The following is a 17,415-nucleotide window of genomic DNA, read 5'->3' as shown; positions in this document are numbered from 1 at the left end:
ATTTCAAAATTTGTGTGACTAGCCACTGTGTTCTGGAGTGGCCTAAGTGAGAAATGATGAGTCTGAACTAGGACAATGTTATTTAGGGTAGGGATGACAGCATGTATCTATAAATTACTTAGGAGGTAAAGTTTTCCAGACTTGGTAAAGAACTGAATATAGAAAATGAGAAAAGAAGAGGAGTCTGGGATGATTTGCAGCGCTCTTTTCTGATAGAATGATGGTGCCAGTTACTGAGAATAAAGCAAGGAGTGAATTGGGGTTACAGGAAGGATAGGAAAAAATTACAGGCTAAAAATTAGGCAAGTGATAAAATTCGGAAGTGAACAATACACTTTAAAGTTGTAATGGGATTGTGTAGGAGGAGCAATGCAGGCAGCGGACTAAGGATGGAGAATGCCAACTTTAAAAGAGAGGCAGAGAAAAAGGATTCAAGGTACAAGGTTGGTGTGGGTGTAAGTGGTCAAAAAAGATACAGTCACTACAGGTAGTAGCAAATGTCAAGGAAGACACAATCAACAGTGTAAAACGCAACAGAGAGGTATTAATTACCATATTAATTAATACATATATTAATTAGGGTAACATAGGGTGCTGTAACAAATACCCAAAGTTTTGTAACATAACACACTAAGTTATTAACCCTAATTATTCAAGTTGAATAATTCTGATTATCAGTCAGCTTTCCTCCCCTGATAATTCAAAGATGCAGACTCTATCCATTATATGGCTTGGCCATCCCCTAGCTTCTTGGAATTCTTGCTATCCGTCTAGCAGATGGGTAAAGTGAAGATGATGCACACTTGCTTCTTAACCACATTGGCCTGAGGTATCACACATTACTTCCACACAAATTCTATAGGAGAGGACTAACAAACACATGGGTCCTCTAGATGCAAGGGAGGCAGGGAGGCTGAGATATGTAGTCCTTGGCTGGCAGCCACTTCACAGAAACAAATCTAAATTTGCGAGATGGGGCACACATTTCTGATGGATAGCCATCTCTGTTAGGGTAGGATTAGAACTGAAGTGTCTATTCGAATTGGAAATGTGGAGATTGTTGGTGATGTTTGCCGAGTGTTGGGAGTGGGAACCTCTTATGTTGGTAGACCCATTCTTGAAATAATCCCTAACTGGCCCTGCTACTAGCCTGCCCAAATGTGGGTCCAGTTTGTTGGTGTCCAGACTAAGCCAACATGTTGCACATAACTTAGGTGTCCAACTCAGAGTCAGTATCCTAAACTCCAGGGCCTGGTTTCAGTACTGCTGTTTGGTGTCAGAGTGCCCAAATGTGTTGGCATTATGGGATGTGTAGTAGAAAACGGTCTTGGGGGAATTTTTAAAAATAAGTTAGCAGCAGCCCTGGTACCGGATACACACTGTCATCTTTTTAGGTAGGTCTGTTAACCCATCTAGAAAAATTGAGTAACCTTTTGAATAAAGAGCAAAGAGAATGTTTGGCTTTGTAGAAAGTCTACTTGAAGATTAAGATGGCAGATAGGAGTCTGGACTAGGTTGCTGCTCCCCTTGGACAAACAGAGCAGAGTGTGGAGACTCACAATGTGAATTTTGCTCCAAGAATGACCGCAGGAACATACCAGGAGAATCCACAGAACCTTTGAAGGAACTGAATCACCCCTGCAGGCTCCCTGAGACGCTGAAAAACTGACCACAGCTTATGCAGTCTTGAAAGCATCACCTCCTGGCTGGAGGCCAACCAACACGAAACCAGCACACTAAACAAAAACACAATCAAGGATCCTCACAGAGTCCACCTCATTCCCCTGCTACCTCCACCAGAGCAGGTACTGGTATCCACGGCTGCAAGACCTGAAGACAAATAACATTACAGGACTCTGCAGACACTTCCCAGTACCAGGATGGAACCAGTAGCTCTGCTGGATGGCTAGCCCCAGAAGAAAAATCAATCACTATAGTTTGGCTCCCAGGAAGCCCCAATCCTAGGGGAGGAGAGAGAACACCACATCAGCGGAACACCTCACAGGACAAAAGAATCTGAACAGCAGTGCTTGAGTCCCAGATCTTCCCACTGGCATACTCTACCGAAATGAGAAAGAACCAGAAAAACAATTCTGGTAATATGACAAAACAAGGTTCCTTACCACCCCCAAAAGATCATACCAGCTCACCAGGAATGAGTGGATCCAAGCCAAGATGAAATTTCTGAATTGCCAGAAAAAGGATTAGGAGGTCAATTATTAAGCTAATCAAAGAAGCACGAGAGAAAGGTGAAGTCCAACTTAAAGAAATAAAAAACATGATACAGGATATGAAAGAATAATTATTCCGTGAAATAGACAACATCAATAAAAAAACAACTTCTGGAAATTAAAAACATAGTTAGAAAAATGCAAAATTTGCATTGGAAAGTCTCAGCAATAGAATCCAACAAGTAGAAGAAAGAACTTCAGGTTTTGAAGACAAGGCTTTCAAATTAACTCAATCCATTAAATACAAAGAAAAAAATAATGAAAAATAATGAACAAAGCCTCCAAGAAGTTTGGGACTATGTTAAACATCCAAATCTAAGAATAATTGGTGTTCCTGAGGAAGAACAGAAATCTAAAAGTTTGCAAAACATATTTGAGTGAATAATTGAGGAAACCTTCCCTAGCCTTGCTAGCAAGCTAAATATCCAAATACAAGAAGCTCAAAGAACACCTGGGAAATTCATTACAAGAAGATCGTTGCCTAGGCATATAGTCATCAGGTTATCTAAAGTCAAGATAAAGGAAAGAGTCTTAAGAGGTATGAGGCAAAAACAACAGGTAGCCTACAATGGAAAAACCTGTCAGATTAATAGCAGATTTCTAAGCAGAAACCCTATAAGCTTGAAGGGACTGGGGTCCTACTTTTAGCCTTCTTAAACAAAACAGTTATGAGTCAAGAATTTTGTATCCAGCCAAACTAAGCTTCATAAATGAAGGAAAGATACAGTCTTTTTCAGACAAACAAATGCTGAGAGAATTTGCCACTACAAAGCCATCACTACAAGAACTGTTAAAAGAAGCTCTAAATTTTGAAGGAATTCCTCAAAATACACCAAAATAGGGCCTCCTTATAGCATAAATCTCACAGGACCTATGTGACAACACAATTAAGAAAATCCCACAAGGTATTAAGGCAACAAGTGACACGATGAAGAGAAAAATATCTCACATCACAATATTGACATTGAATGTAAATACCCTAAATGCTACACTGAAAAGATAAAGAATGGCAGAATGAATAAAAATTCACCAATCAGGTTTCTGCTGTCTTCAGGAGATTCACCTAACATGTAAAGACTCACATAAACTTAAGGTAAAGGGGTAGAAAAAGACATTCCATGCAAATGGACACCAAAAGCAAGCAGGAGTAGCTATTCTTATATAAGACAAAACAAACTTTAAAGCAATAGCAGTTTAAAAAGACAAAGAGAGATACTATATAATGGTAAAAGAACTAGTCCAACAGGAAAATATCACAATTCTAAATATATATGCACTTAACATTGGAGCTCCCAAATTTATAAAACAATTACTATTAGACCTAAGAAATGAGATAGATGGCAACACAATAATAAGTGGGGGACTTTAATACTCCACTAACAGCACTGGACAGGTCATCAAGACAGAAAGTCAACAAAGAAACAGTGGACTTAAACTATACCCTACAACAAATGACTTAACAGATATTTATAGAACATTATACTTAACAATTGCAGAACATACATTCTAGTCATCAGCACATGGAAGTTTCTCCAAGATAGACCATATAATAGGCCACAAAACAAGTCTCAGTAAATTCAAGAAAATCAAAATTATATCAAGTACCCTCTCAGATCACAGTGTAATAAAATTGGAAATCAACTCCAAAAGGAACCCTTAAAACCAGGCAAACACATGGAAATTAAATAACCTGCTCCTGAATGATAATTGCATCAACAATGTAATTAAGATGGAAAAAAAAAGATTCTTCGAAGTGAACAATAATAATGACACAACCTATCAAATCCTCTGGGATACAGCAAAAGTGGTGCTAAGACGAAAGCTCATAGGATTAAATGTCTACATGAAAAAGTCTGAAAGAGCACAAATAGACAATTTGTACTCTTACCTCACAAAACTGGAGAAACAAGAACAATCCAAACCCAAACCTAAGAGAAGAAAAGAAATAATAAAGATCAGAGCAGAACTAAATGAAATTGAAACAAAATAGTACAAAAGCTAAATGAAACAAAAAACTGATTCTTTGAACAGACAGATAAAATTGATAGACCATTAGCGAGATTAGCCAAGAAGAGAGACGATCCAAATAAGCTCAATTAGAAACAAAATGGGAGATAGTACAACTGGTGACAGAAATACAAAAGATTATCCAAGGCTACTATGAATACATTTATGCACACAAAATAGAAAACCTAGAGGAGATGGATATATTCCAGGAAATATACAACCCTCCTAGATTAAACCAGGAAGGTATCTGAATCTCTGAACAGACCAATAACAAGCAGTGAGATTGAAAGGGTAATAAAAACTTACCACCAAAAAGAAGTCCAGGACCAGACAGATTCACAGCTAAATTCTATCAGACGTTCAAAGAATTGGTACCAATCCTACTGACACTATTCCAAAGGATAGAGAAAGAAGGAATCCTCCCTAAATCATTCTGCGAAGTCAGTATCATCCTAATACCAAAATTAAGGAAGGACAAAAAAAAAAGAAAACTATAGACCAATATCCCTGATGAACATTCATGCAAAAATCCCCAACAAAATACTAGCAAGCTGAATCCAACAACATATCAAAAAGATGATCAAATGGGTTTCATACCAGGGACGCAGGGATGGTTAAACATATGCAAGTCAATAAATGTGATAGACAACATAAACAAAAAAATTGTTTAAACATCACATATCATCTCAATAGACACAGAAACACCGTTTGTCAAAATCCAGCATGCCTTTATGATTAAAATCCTCAACAAAATAAGCATAGAAGGGACATATCTTAAGGTAATAAATGCCATCTACGACAAACCCACAGCCAACATTATACTGAATGGGGAAAAGTCGAAAGCATCCCCTCCAAGAACTGGAACAAGACAAGGATGCCCAATTTCACCACTTCTATTCAACATAGTGCTGGAAGTCCTAGCCAGAGCAATCAGACAAGGGAAAGAAATAAAGGGGATCCAAATCCATAAAGAGGAAGTCAAACTGTCACTGTTTGCTGATGATATGATTGTATACCTAGAAAACCCTAAAGACTCATCCAAAAAGCTCCTGGAACTGGTAAATGAATTCAGTGAAGTTTCAGAATGCAAAATTAATGTACACAGATTAGTAGCTCTGCTATACACCAACAGTGACCATGCTGAGAGTCAAATCAAGAACTCGACCCCTTTCACAATAGCTGCAAAAAAAAAAAAACCAAAAAAAAAAAACTTAAGAATATACCTAACCAAGGATGTGAAAGACCTCTATAAGGAAAACTATAAAACACTGCTGAAGAAAATCATATGGAATCACAAACAAATGGAAACACATCTTGTGCTCATGGGTGGATAGAATCAATATAGTGAAAATGGCCATACTGCCAAAAGCAATCGACAAATTCAATGCAATTCCCATAAAAATACCACCATCATTTGTCACAAAGCTATAAATAACAATCCTAAAATTCATATGGAACCAAAAGAGAGGCCTAATAGCCAAAGCAAGACTAAGCAAAAGGAACAAATCTGGAGGCATCACAGTACCTGACTTCAAACTATACTATAAAGTTGTAGTCACCATAATAGCATGTAACTGATATGAAAATATGCACATAGACCAATGTAACAGAACACAGAATCCTGAAATAAAGTGAAATATTTACAGCCAACTGATCTTTGACAAAGGAAACAAAAACATGAAGTGGGGAAAGGAAATCCTATTCAACCAATGGTGCTGGTATAATTGGCAAGCCAGATGTAGAGGAACGAAACTGGGTTCTCACCTCTCACCTTATACAAAAATCAACTCAAGATGGATCAAAGGCTTAAATCTAAGACCTGAAACCATAAAGATTCTAGAAGATAAAATAGGAAAAACACTTTTAGACATTGGCTTAGACAAAGACTTCATGACCACGAACCCAAAAGCAAATGCAACAAAAACCAACATAAATAGATGGGACTTAATTAAACTAAAGAGCTTCTGCACAGCAAAAGAAATAATTAGCAGAGTTAACAGACAACTCACAGAGTGAAAGAAAATCTGCACAATCTATACATCCGACAAAGAACTAATACCCAGAATCTACAAATAACTCAAACAAATCAGCAAGAAAAAACAAACAATCCCATGAAAACGTGGACTAAGGACATGAGTAGACAATTCTCAAAATAAGATAAACAAATGGCAAACAAGCATATGGAAAAATGCTGAACATCACTAATTATCAGAGAAATGCAATTCAAAACCACAATGCAATACCACTTTACTCGTGCAAGAATGACCATAATCAAAAAAACAAAAAATAATACAAGTTGGTGTCTATGCACTGAAAAGGGAGCACTTTTACCCTGTTGGTGGGAATGTAAACTAGTACAACTATTATGGAAAATAGTGTGGCAATTCCTTAAAGAACTAAAAGTAGATCTACTGTTTGATCCAGCAATCCCACTACTGCGTATCTACCAAGAGGAAAAGAAGTCATATGAAAAAGATACTTGCACACGCATGTTTATAGCAGCACAAATTGCAAGTGCAAAAATATGGAACAAGCCCAAATGCCCATCAATCACTGAGCAGATAAAGAAAATGTGAGATACATATATGTGTGTGTGTGTGTGTGTGTGTGTATATATACACACTACTTAGCCATTAAAAGGAATGAATTAATTAATGGCATTTGCAGCAACCTGGATGGAATTGGAGAGTATTATTGTAAGTAAGGTAACTCAGGAATGGAAAACCAAACATTGTATGTTCTCACTCATATGTGAGAGCTAAACTATGAGGACACAAAGGCATAAGAATGATTCATTGGACTTTGGGGACTTGGGGGAAAGGGTGGGCGGTGGTGAGGGATAATAGACTACACATTGGGTACAGTGTTCACTGCTTGGGGGTGATGGGTGCACCAAAAACTTGGAAGTCACCACTAAAGAACTTATTCATGTAACTAAACACCACGTGTTCCCCAAAAACCTATTGAAATAAAAAAATAAAAAATAAAAAAAGAAAGTCTATTGAGAACGCAGTAACTGTGCCACTGCTGTTGGCTGCTCCATAGGTCATTAATAGTGCCCTATGCTATTTATGAAATTGTTTCCAAATATATAGCTGCTGTTTTAATTTAGTGATACTCAATTGTCTACAATTTATGATTATACAAGGGTATACCATGTATTTTCAAACTTAATGTGGGCCATAATTACAGGCATTAATTAATAGTAAAAACTATCGAGGAGGAGAAAAGGATGACAAATATTTTTAGTTCAGTTCCACTAGTATTTATCAGCAAGCTGTACCAGATATTGTTGTGGGGATGAGTAGGGGGCAGGCCAGAAAAGGATAATATGGGACACTCGAATTCAAAGAAATTAGCTTGTTTTCAGGAAGAAAATATACAGTCACCTAAAATAAAGGACTGTCGCTATCAGGCAGTGCCTGATTGTGTGCTAAAATGCAATGTGCAGAAAAGAAATTCTGCTAAGCCCAAAGAAAGGACAGACGCTTTGAAGTGGAGGAGCTGAAAAGGCTTTTGGAGAAGATGGAAAAAACATACATCAAGTGCCTACTTTGTATCATAAGTTGTTAAGCTTTTGCTTGTTAGCTCATTAACAGCCTTTGGAGGTAGATATTGTTTGTCAAGCTTAGAAAGGTAAAGCTAAAAAGATTAAATACTCTATATTCCTTGAATACCAGAGCCAAGATTCAAACCGTCTCCCGGAACTCAGTCCAGTAAAGTTTTGGCCACATTGGGCTGCAGTCTTTGGAAGACTTAGAGCTCATTATATTCTTGAGAGAATTTATGCTACCCATTTTCTACAGCTTCTCAGATCCAACTAGAGCATTTGTTTTTCAAAGTATCATTAGCCCTGCAGACTTAGTCATCTGATATCTTTCCTGGAGTGCAGTAGGAATTGGCAATGCTGAGAATCACAGTTTGGATTATACTTCTGGGAATAAGAAGTATTTATTATAAAGAATTTCAAATTGAATTATCAGGGGCTTCTCCACTTTGCTATATCTCTCCAAAAATTTCTGCATTTTGAGTTCCTCAAGGTGTGAAATCAGAGTGGGCAGGGTACTTGACTAGGATTTTCTTACTCTCAATAGTCATTTCTTCTCCAGACAGACTCACCGCCATAATAATTAATTACTGAGTGCCTTATATTTGCCTGGATGGTAAGCAGGTCATACACTCCAGTAAACAGCAGTCTGATGAAGAACAAAGATGCATTGGGGCCATTAAAATATGCTCACTAGCTTTCTGACATAGGAAAACAAATTATACAGCAGCAGTTACAAACATCAAGTTTGAAACATCAAGTTTCATTGAGAACTGGTGGTTTTATCATACACATATCACAGTCCACAGGAAAGTTTCCCTGGGAATTAATTAGGCCCATTAGCATAATATATTGTGACAATATTTCACAGTTATAAAGCTGTTGAGTTTGAAATGTCGAAGTGGCAGAATAGATTTAAAATAATTAAGACAAAAGAGAGATGGAAAGAAACGAATCAACTTAATGTTGAGCTGGGGCCTCCCTTATTGGAGACTTGATTTGAAACTCCAAAACAGTGACCAAAACCAAACCCAAGATATTTGTTGTTTAAATGAGCTATAGCATGTGTTTGCAGGTAGTTTCTGAAGGTAGTTTTATTGAAATATGGTTTTTAACACCTGCCTGGAAAGTTTTATGGTAAAAACAGACTTAAGACTGGTTAGAAATATACATAAACATTCACACACAATTTGGCAAATGCAGCTAAATGGTTTCTGTTTGGAATAGTTCTTTTATAGTAAAGGATGATAAATGAGTCACTTTTCTACTGTTATTTTGAGGAGTGCAGAAATAGCATTAGACTTAAGGAAAACCTAGTTATCAGTGCTGGAGTCACTTATTCACATTCAAGAAATTATTTTGATAAGCCTTCAAACTAACCAAGAGAATTTATTCCTCCAATGACCAGGACTATTAAAGCCAGGTAGGAATGGAATGCTTACACCTGTGAATGGTTAATCTAGCCACTAATTCAAAGAGTCCTGGGTTGCCACAAAACAGCATTAAAATGTTGATTATTTTATGGCTTGTCCAAATGCCCAATCCCCGAAGCAATTGTTATAATTTACACAAAAAAGAAGAAAGCTCAGGGACAAGAATATCCATCTTTTAACATTATCCACAAGGGTCTGGTTCTGACTGCAGACATAAAACAAATAGAAGTATCTAGCTCAGGCAATTAAAATGTCTTTGTTTTCTATTAAACAAGAATGTGTTCATTTGTGAGTAACTCCAAAAGGAAGACTTAGAAGTAACTGTCAGTTTGCTTTGGTAAGAGCTCTAGATTTAGTAATGATATTCCAATAACACCAATAACAAATCTTCTGCAACTGTCATTTTTCTAATCCATTCACTATCAAATATTCACAAAATGTAAGTAGTAAAAAATGTATCAGTACCAGCAAGTAAAATTTGCTTTTTATTTGCTGACAGGTGAAATAGGTAAAATAGAACCACAGAAACTAGCAGAAATATTAGAACTGGGATAATCTCAGAGTCTCTCATTTTAAAGATGAGAAAACTGAGACCCAAAGATGTTAAGTGATATTGGTTACATTATATTGCTAATTACAAACAGAACACAAATTAGCACCCAAGATTTCTGACTTTCCATCTACTGTGCTTGTCCCTATGTTGGGCTGTTTTAGCATTAATATTTCACGGGCAGACCTTGTTAGTTTTGGCTTCAGGAAGCAATTGGAAGTTCCTACAGGGAAAGAAGGAAAAGACTGGTGAAACCACACTGACTCAATGACTAGATTTTGTAGCTTGGTTAAGAATCTATAATCTGAATATTCCATGTCTAGTATCTGAACAAATTTGAAGTCTTAGAGCTTAACCCACATTTTTTCCACCTAATGAATAAATCAGTGAGAAAGATCAGTGGGTCCCCGGGCCCCACTGGAAATTCAGCTGCTGTCAGAAAACTGTATTGTGTGCTCGCCTCACCTGCTTTGTGCCCTCTCTAATCCCTGCTATTTGCCCTGTCTCTCTGCCTGCCTTGTTTTATCTGCTTTCTAGTTTCAAAACCTTATGTGCAGCCCAGCATGAGAGTTTTCACAATCCATTCTACCTCGATCAGACTCTGTCCAGCAAGTCATTTATCTCCTGATGTGGCAACAAATCCTGCCACTGACCTATATTCAGTGTCATGTTCTCATAATGATCAATACCAACATTCACAGCTGGAAGGAACATCTGCCATGGAAGTAGTATTGAAAAGGTCAGGGCTTATTCTTGGGAGACCTATTCCTTTTACTTTTTTATTTTTGTTTTTTAAACTAGTTCACTGTGGTTGTTTCTAAACAAGTGTGAGCTTCTTGAAGGCAGCACTTACAATTTTTGGTATATATGTATTTTTAGTAAGTTAATGCCAAGCACTTAATGAGACATCTAATATCTTCTAAGAATTGTTTTTGAATAAATTTTCAGGAGACGTAATGAAATAATACAACCACACAGAATCCTGGATGATGAGGAATCCTTGGGCTGTTTGAGTGTAAATCTCACTTTTTCTTTCACACCAAATTTTTGGCATCCGTCTTAAGAAATCTCTGTTGTAAGTCTGAACATCTGCAGCACAACCTGGCCAACAACAGGAATTTTCAGAAATTTCTTACTGGGAGAAAAGCCACACTTATTTTAACCTACTGTTTGCTCTTTAAAGAGTTTCCATTTTTTCCTTTTGTTTAAATAGCGATAAGTCTCTACACAGCATAAATTATTGGACCAAATCTGGTTATGAATTTTATGCTCACTTCTGACTTTGAAATGTATCAGACAATTTAGGAAAGCTTTTTAAAAAACAAGTTATCCAATATATTGTAACGGGATATATGAGGAACAATAAAGTTTGAGATCAGCCAGGTGTACAATTTTTAAACATAAAATTGAAGAGATATTAAAAATAAAAAATAATTCTTAGGGTTATTTAAAACTAATCAATCAAGATTTTTATCAATTTCCTATTTTTTATTTTTATTTATTTAATTTGTAAAATTTCATATTTCTTGACCTGAAATATTATAGTATTCTGTCTCTATTTATTTGCATACAATGAAGATGCTTATGAAATACTGTCTAAAGATTTCCATTCATAGTAACAGTGGTCGGCTTCTGCATATGTGCAGAAACCAGTGTTAATGAGAGAAAAAAATAAGAAGGGTTTTTTTTTATATTAACAACAATACATTTAACCACTTGGTCTTTGGAGGATGTAGGATGGAGGGAGACCATGCTCTTTCACTTACATCTATTAGTATTCAGGGAAAAGGACAGGTATATTGCCTCTAATTTTTCCTTTGAGGTTGTCTGCCAGACTAATTAATGTTAGAGGCAGAAAGGGGGTAATAGCCCTAACAGAGAACTCACCATAATGGATGGGGTGGTTTGTAGGCTTATCTGTAGATCATAGAACTCTGGAAGGGAATGTGGCTAGAACCCTCTACTAGCCAAGTCACCCTGTGAATTGAACTGAAAGTGCTTTATTTCTAAAGAATGACAATAACTAGGTTACTACAAAAAACCTTTCTTAATGTGATTTTGAGAGAGGGTGTATATTATCTCATTTCTAGAGAAATGACTAGAGGCCCAGGTAAACTGACTGAGGTCAGTAATGGTGGTAGCAAGAGACAAGAATAGGACCAGCCAAAGAAGATGGCCAATTCAGTTTCCATTTTTGCACAGTGCAGAGTTTCAGCATTAGTATCAGAAATACTAATGATCCACTGCTGGCATGGAGGTAGTGCTGCTAAAGACAACAGCCCCTGGCCAGAAGGCTTCAGAGTTACAATTTTTTAACTAAAGAAAATGTGAGCTTATTTTGTAGTGCTAGTATAGAACCAAATATGTCCATGCACAATTCTCTAGTCACTCTTCTCCTGCCATAGTGACTGAGGAAACCATGTGTTCTAGAATATGCAACTAAAAGATGAGGCTCTATCATCTTGAGTTCCCAAGGGACTATGCAGAATGAAGACCATTGCTAACCTGAAACATACATAGAGTATAAGTAAAAAATTAATCATTATGTTAGACCAGGTTTTTCCAGGTTAATTTATTTATATGCAACATAGCATATAATTTATTATGCAATTATTAGCATAATTTATTATGCAACATAGCTTAACTTATCCTGATAGTAACAGATAGGTAGGTTCAAAACTGAATATACTCTTTGATTTGCTTCTTTTCGTTTTCCAAAGTATTGCAAACATCAGCTTGGAAAAAGCCGAATTTTATAAGGTGTTAAGTTCTATTTTATCTTGGGGAGAAATTTCTCAGTAGTACTTAAAGTTTACAAATTCATAGCCTGTTATTCCATAAATCTTAACTGCACACAAATGATCAAGGGAAAAAGTTCAAAAATGACGAATGCAGTTTTTGTTTTAGCCAAAAATGTTGGAGACCACCTAAATGCCTTTCAATAGAGAAGTAACTTAGTAAAGTATGTACATCCAGTTAGCAGCCAATAAGAAGAACATGATTTATATGAATATATTGAAATGAAAGATTGTTTATGATATATGTTGTACAAATAAAGCAAGTTATAGGACAACATATGTTGTATCATCTCATTTTTTGCTACGCATTATAAATAGTGTTTAGACATGTATAGAAGTGATTGAAAGGATACACATCAGCCTTAAAAGTGCTTACACTTGGTGAGTAGGTAAGAAAAATTGACACAGACTGGGCTTTTTACTTCACATACTTCTATGTCATTTGATTTCCTCTTTACAATAAGCGTATATTCTTTATGTGAAACAACTAAAGCAATTTAAATAAAGACTGAAATTAATTCTTTTTTTTGTGACACTGAATTCTTTATTTAAACAACTTTTTGAATACACAGTACCTCCTCTTTTCTTCTATTTTTAGGAACAAGTTATAATGAGTTTTAAATATCTCAATTCTCAAAAACAATAGGCTTTAAAAAAATAAGACTTGATTACCAGAAACAAGTAATATGTAGTTACATAACCATTTTCATATCACTACTCATATCCATTATTTACCAATTCATCTTTGATGCAATTTGGAAATAATTAAGCAGTCACTAGACACCTGTTTTAGAATCTGAAGAAATTATTTTCCACCACAGGAATCTAATGATATATATATTTACATATATTTAAAATTTCATAAGGGAAAAAGTAATAAACTATTCTAGTTACTTTATACCAAATATTGATATTCCTAGTCTAAACAACAAGGATTAAGATCTATCTCCAGATGAACTCTTGACTATATAAAAGTTATTTCCAGCACTTTATTCTGGGGGTTAAAAATACTTTATTTCCCTGCTGGCTAAAATTATAAATTACATATTACATATTACAAGTAAGTCCTTCAGAAGTGAATATTAATTCCTTAAGAGAACAACTATAAAATGTATTTTTTTTAACCATCTTAAAAACTGAAAACAATCTTTCTCTTTAAAACAAATGGCATTAATCCCTACTTGACAAAAAAAAAAAAAAAATTGGAAGGACACCATTTTCATGATCTAAGCATGCATAAATAAGGAAGTGAATGTATCACCATCTTAACAGAATTTGGCAAACCAGGAGAATGACCTAAAAACAAATAAATAAAAAAGAAGAGTGTACATTATCTTCTAAGTATGAAAGTCTAATTCAGTAGGTCTATGAAGCAAATAGTGCCCCATGAGGGAAGGAGGAGGCAAGTAGCATATTCCTATATACATTTCTTGATATTCTGGTTGTCTTTCAACAATATATTATACAACACAGAGATTTTTTTTTTTTTTTTTTTTTTTGAGATGGAGTTTTGCTCTTGTGGCCCAGGCTGGAGTGCAACGGCGCAATCTCAGCTCACTTCAACCTCTGTCCCCTGGGTTCAAGTGATTCTCCTGCCTCAGCCTCCTGAGTAGCTGGGGACACAGGCATGCACCTCCACACCTGGGTAATTTTGTATTTTTAGTAGAGATGGAGTTTCTCCATGTTGGTCAGGCTGGTCTGGAACTCCTGACCTCAAGTGATCCACCTACCTCAGCCTCCCAAAGTGCTGGGATTATAGTTGTGAGCCACCATGCCCAGCGTAAATATTCTTTTTATTATTACAAGCCATTCACTCATTGCCCTCTACAGAGCAATGACTCAGATAAATGCCTTATGACTTTTAATAATGTAACTTACATATAAATTAAATCTAAGTGCAAAGAGTTTTTAATGATTCCCAGATTCAAGAGAGTGTTGTTAATCTGATTATGAATTTTGAATATTTGTGCTCCTATATTTTAGGGTATTTCATCTTATTTTCTTCTCTTTAAACCATAAGATGTACCAAAATTATTTCATTTTCCTCTACTTTCCTTTGTTTCATTTAGTTTACTTTATGGTATTTGTATGGAGAGAGAGAGGTATGTTAAAATATTGTTATAAAAAACTCAATTACTCTATAATATAGCATTGTTAATCTTTGACCCAGTATATCAATTCCTTTGGTGAATAAATGTCACCAGTCATCTCTGTATAAAAGCATTTTAGCAAGAGGACCAGTAATATGGAGAGAGATTCCTCTCTAACCCCCAGGAAAAGATCAGGTCAAACAGTAGTGTAGAGCAGTTATGTAAAATATGAAAATACATCATTTGCAGCTGCAATTTTTCATGTTAAAAGCATTTTAAAACTATGAGTAATTCAAAGACTTTCTGTCTTGGTTGAACAGGCCAGCTAATAAAACTGACAGAGATCATTGTGAGAACTTAAGTATATCTAGTCAAGATAGAACAAAAATGTTTATAATTTTTTAAAAGTGGCAATTGTTAACTAGCAGTATATAGACAGTGTCCACAATTTGGTGGTTGGCCACGGCTTTAGTTTTTTCTAGTTATTTCTATAGCAGACATATTTTTGAAGTCTACCCACCCCTGAGTTCAGCAATTATACTTTTAGAGTGTAAAATTATATGCCCTTAATTAACAACATGTACAAAGCTACAAAATGTCATCTATACAGATTAAAAACCATTTTAAAATATTATTTACCAATTATTGATTGAATAGTTTTACTGGGGTACATATTTCAAACGATTCAGCCAACTGGTTTTTAGTTTTAAGCCCAAATTGATTCATAAATTCACTGCAGGATATTTCAAAAAGAGTGCAACAATAAGGCATGAGTAAAAATAACATTGTAGTAGAAACAGATTTTGCATATGTGAAAAGGTAATTTAGAAAAATACATTAATCATTTTTTAAAAAGTAGTTGTAGTATCATTAACTCACGTGGACCTTTCAACAATTTTTTTTCTACAGTAAATTTCATCTAGTTATAAGCAGACTGTTTTCCACAACAACAAAACAAAACCCTCCAGAAAAACCTATATGGTTGCTTGAGACAAATAAGCAAACATACTATTTGATTGCGATTTTTGCCTGAATTTTAAAATTAAAATGTCCACACTCTTTTGTTAAAACGTTAAGCTTCTGTCAAAAATGTATTTCCTATTTTTGGGTACAGGATTAAAGGACAAGATGATACTTAACAAGTAAAGAAAATTTACAAGACAAAACTTAATAAAAGTTTTTCAATACAAGTATTTGAACATTCGAACTTGACATAACCAAAGAAACAAGATTGCACACACAAATGTTTATGGGTTTTCCAAATATAAATAAATGAAATAGTGTTTAGGCAGTAGGGCTCATGCTGATGGCTAGCAGGAAGTTAACAAAGTGTTACCTACTTGGAAAAAATCTTTAATGTACAAATAACAAGCACAAATTATAGAATGCAGCAATTTAATAATCACTGCCATTTTTCTTCCAAAATAAAACCTCGATTAAACCATTCTTACCCTATATTACTCGTACCTTTACTTCAGAGATTGAGGAATTATATACAACAAATGAATTTATTTTCACCATAAGGATAACATACTGTACCTCTCTGCCAACGTTACTTGAAAATCTTCCATGTCAAAACAACTTGACAGCAGATATAAAGTATTAAATAAATACGCAGTGATTTTTCATTACAGTCCTTTAAAGACGCATGTTAATTCATGCTGTTAACCTTAGGATCACAGTGCATAGAATTCTAATATAAACAGTTGGGGTGACTTTTAAAGTAATGTTGGATCCCTCACTTTATTTATATTCCCACTGTAACTGATAAGTTCATTTCATAGCCCTATCATGCATTAATCATTGAGTGGCAGGAGTTAATGAAAATTTTTCCTGTTACAACGTCCGTTTCTGGCAATGAACGTACCAAAATCGCCAAGGAAGTCATTGTTATTGCACAATACATGAGGACCTGGAGCTTTTCCTAAAGCTTAAAAAATAAAAATAAAAAATCAAATTATATTTGACATTTCCTGACACCTGCATTAGTACTGTATGACTAATAAAAGTATGTCAGTTGCCTGGACTGAACCAGCGATCAACATGTGCCCAGAATGCACACCAGTGAAAATGCAGTAAAAGGAAGTAGTCTTCATTGCCTGTAGGTCACTTCCAGTCTAAGACTGAATGATCAAAGTGCTCATTTTCTCAATGGGACTATCTTCTGCTAGAAGGATCATAACAGTGGCATCAACAGGTATCATCATTATACCACCATTTTTTTTCCTTTGGATTCTTGTTACGTGTTCGCACATAAAAAGAATTATCTGGTGGTCACGTCTTTTCTTTGCAGCTGGAAAGCATGCTAATAATGCTGAGACAAACTGATTGGACTGACAGCCCTATGAAACAGTCTTCTGTTAGAATGGATGAACAGGTATGAACATTGCTGTAATCATGAGGACGAACAGGAATATTTTCACCAGTAAACATGACTGTGTAATTGAATTCCGAACACTCTTTTCATTTAAAGTCATCCCAGGAGGTGGGGCATTTTGCAAAGCCAACAGTTCTTTCTGTAGTTGTTAAGACTGAAATAATTCTTAACCAACAACAGAAATGCAATACTTCGGCATAACGTACCTCAGTCTAGAAATAAAAGATATCATTCTGAAAAGAAAAGTAAAAATTTTTTTTTTTTTTTGAGACAGAGTCTCACCCTGTTGCCCAGGCTGGGGGGCAATGGCGCGATCTCGGCTCACCACAACCTCTGCCTCCCGGGTTCAAGCCATTCTCCTGCCTCAGCCTCCTGAGTAGCT

General features: G+C 35.6%; 1 protein-coding gene and 1 pseudogene across 1 annotated transcript in view; both read right to left on the bottom strand.

Moving 5' to 3' along the window:
* The window catches only part of PTBP2 (polypyrimidine tract binding protein 2), an 843,808-nt gene that overhangs the window by 372,696 nt on the left and 453,697 nt on the right, over positions 1–17,415 (bottom strand). The window lies entirely within an intron of this gene.
* On the bottom strand, positions 16,847–17,181 carry LOC126950080 (ubiquitin-conjugating enzyme E2 W-like; annotated as a pseudogene).

The sequence above is a fragment of the Macaca thibetana genome, chromosome 1 (assembly GCF_024542745.1).
Source record: "Macaca thibetana thibetana isolate TM-01 chromosome 1, ASM2454274v1, whole genome shotgun sequence".
Classification (NCBI taxonomy): Eukaryota; Metazoa; Chordata; class Mammalia; order Primates; family Cercopithecidae; genus Macaca; species Macaca thibetana.
This window is presented reverse-complemented; position numbering and strand designations above follow the sequence as displayed.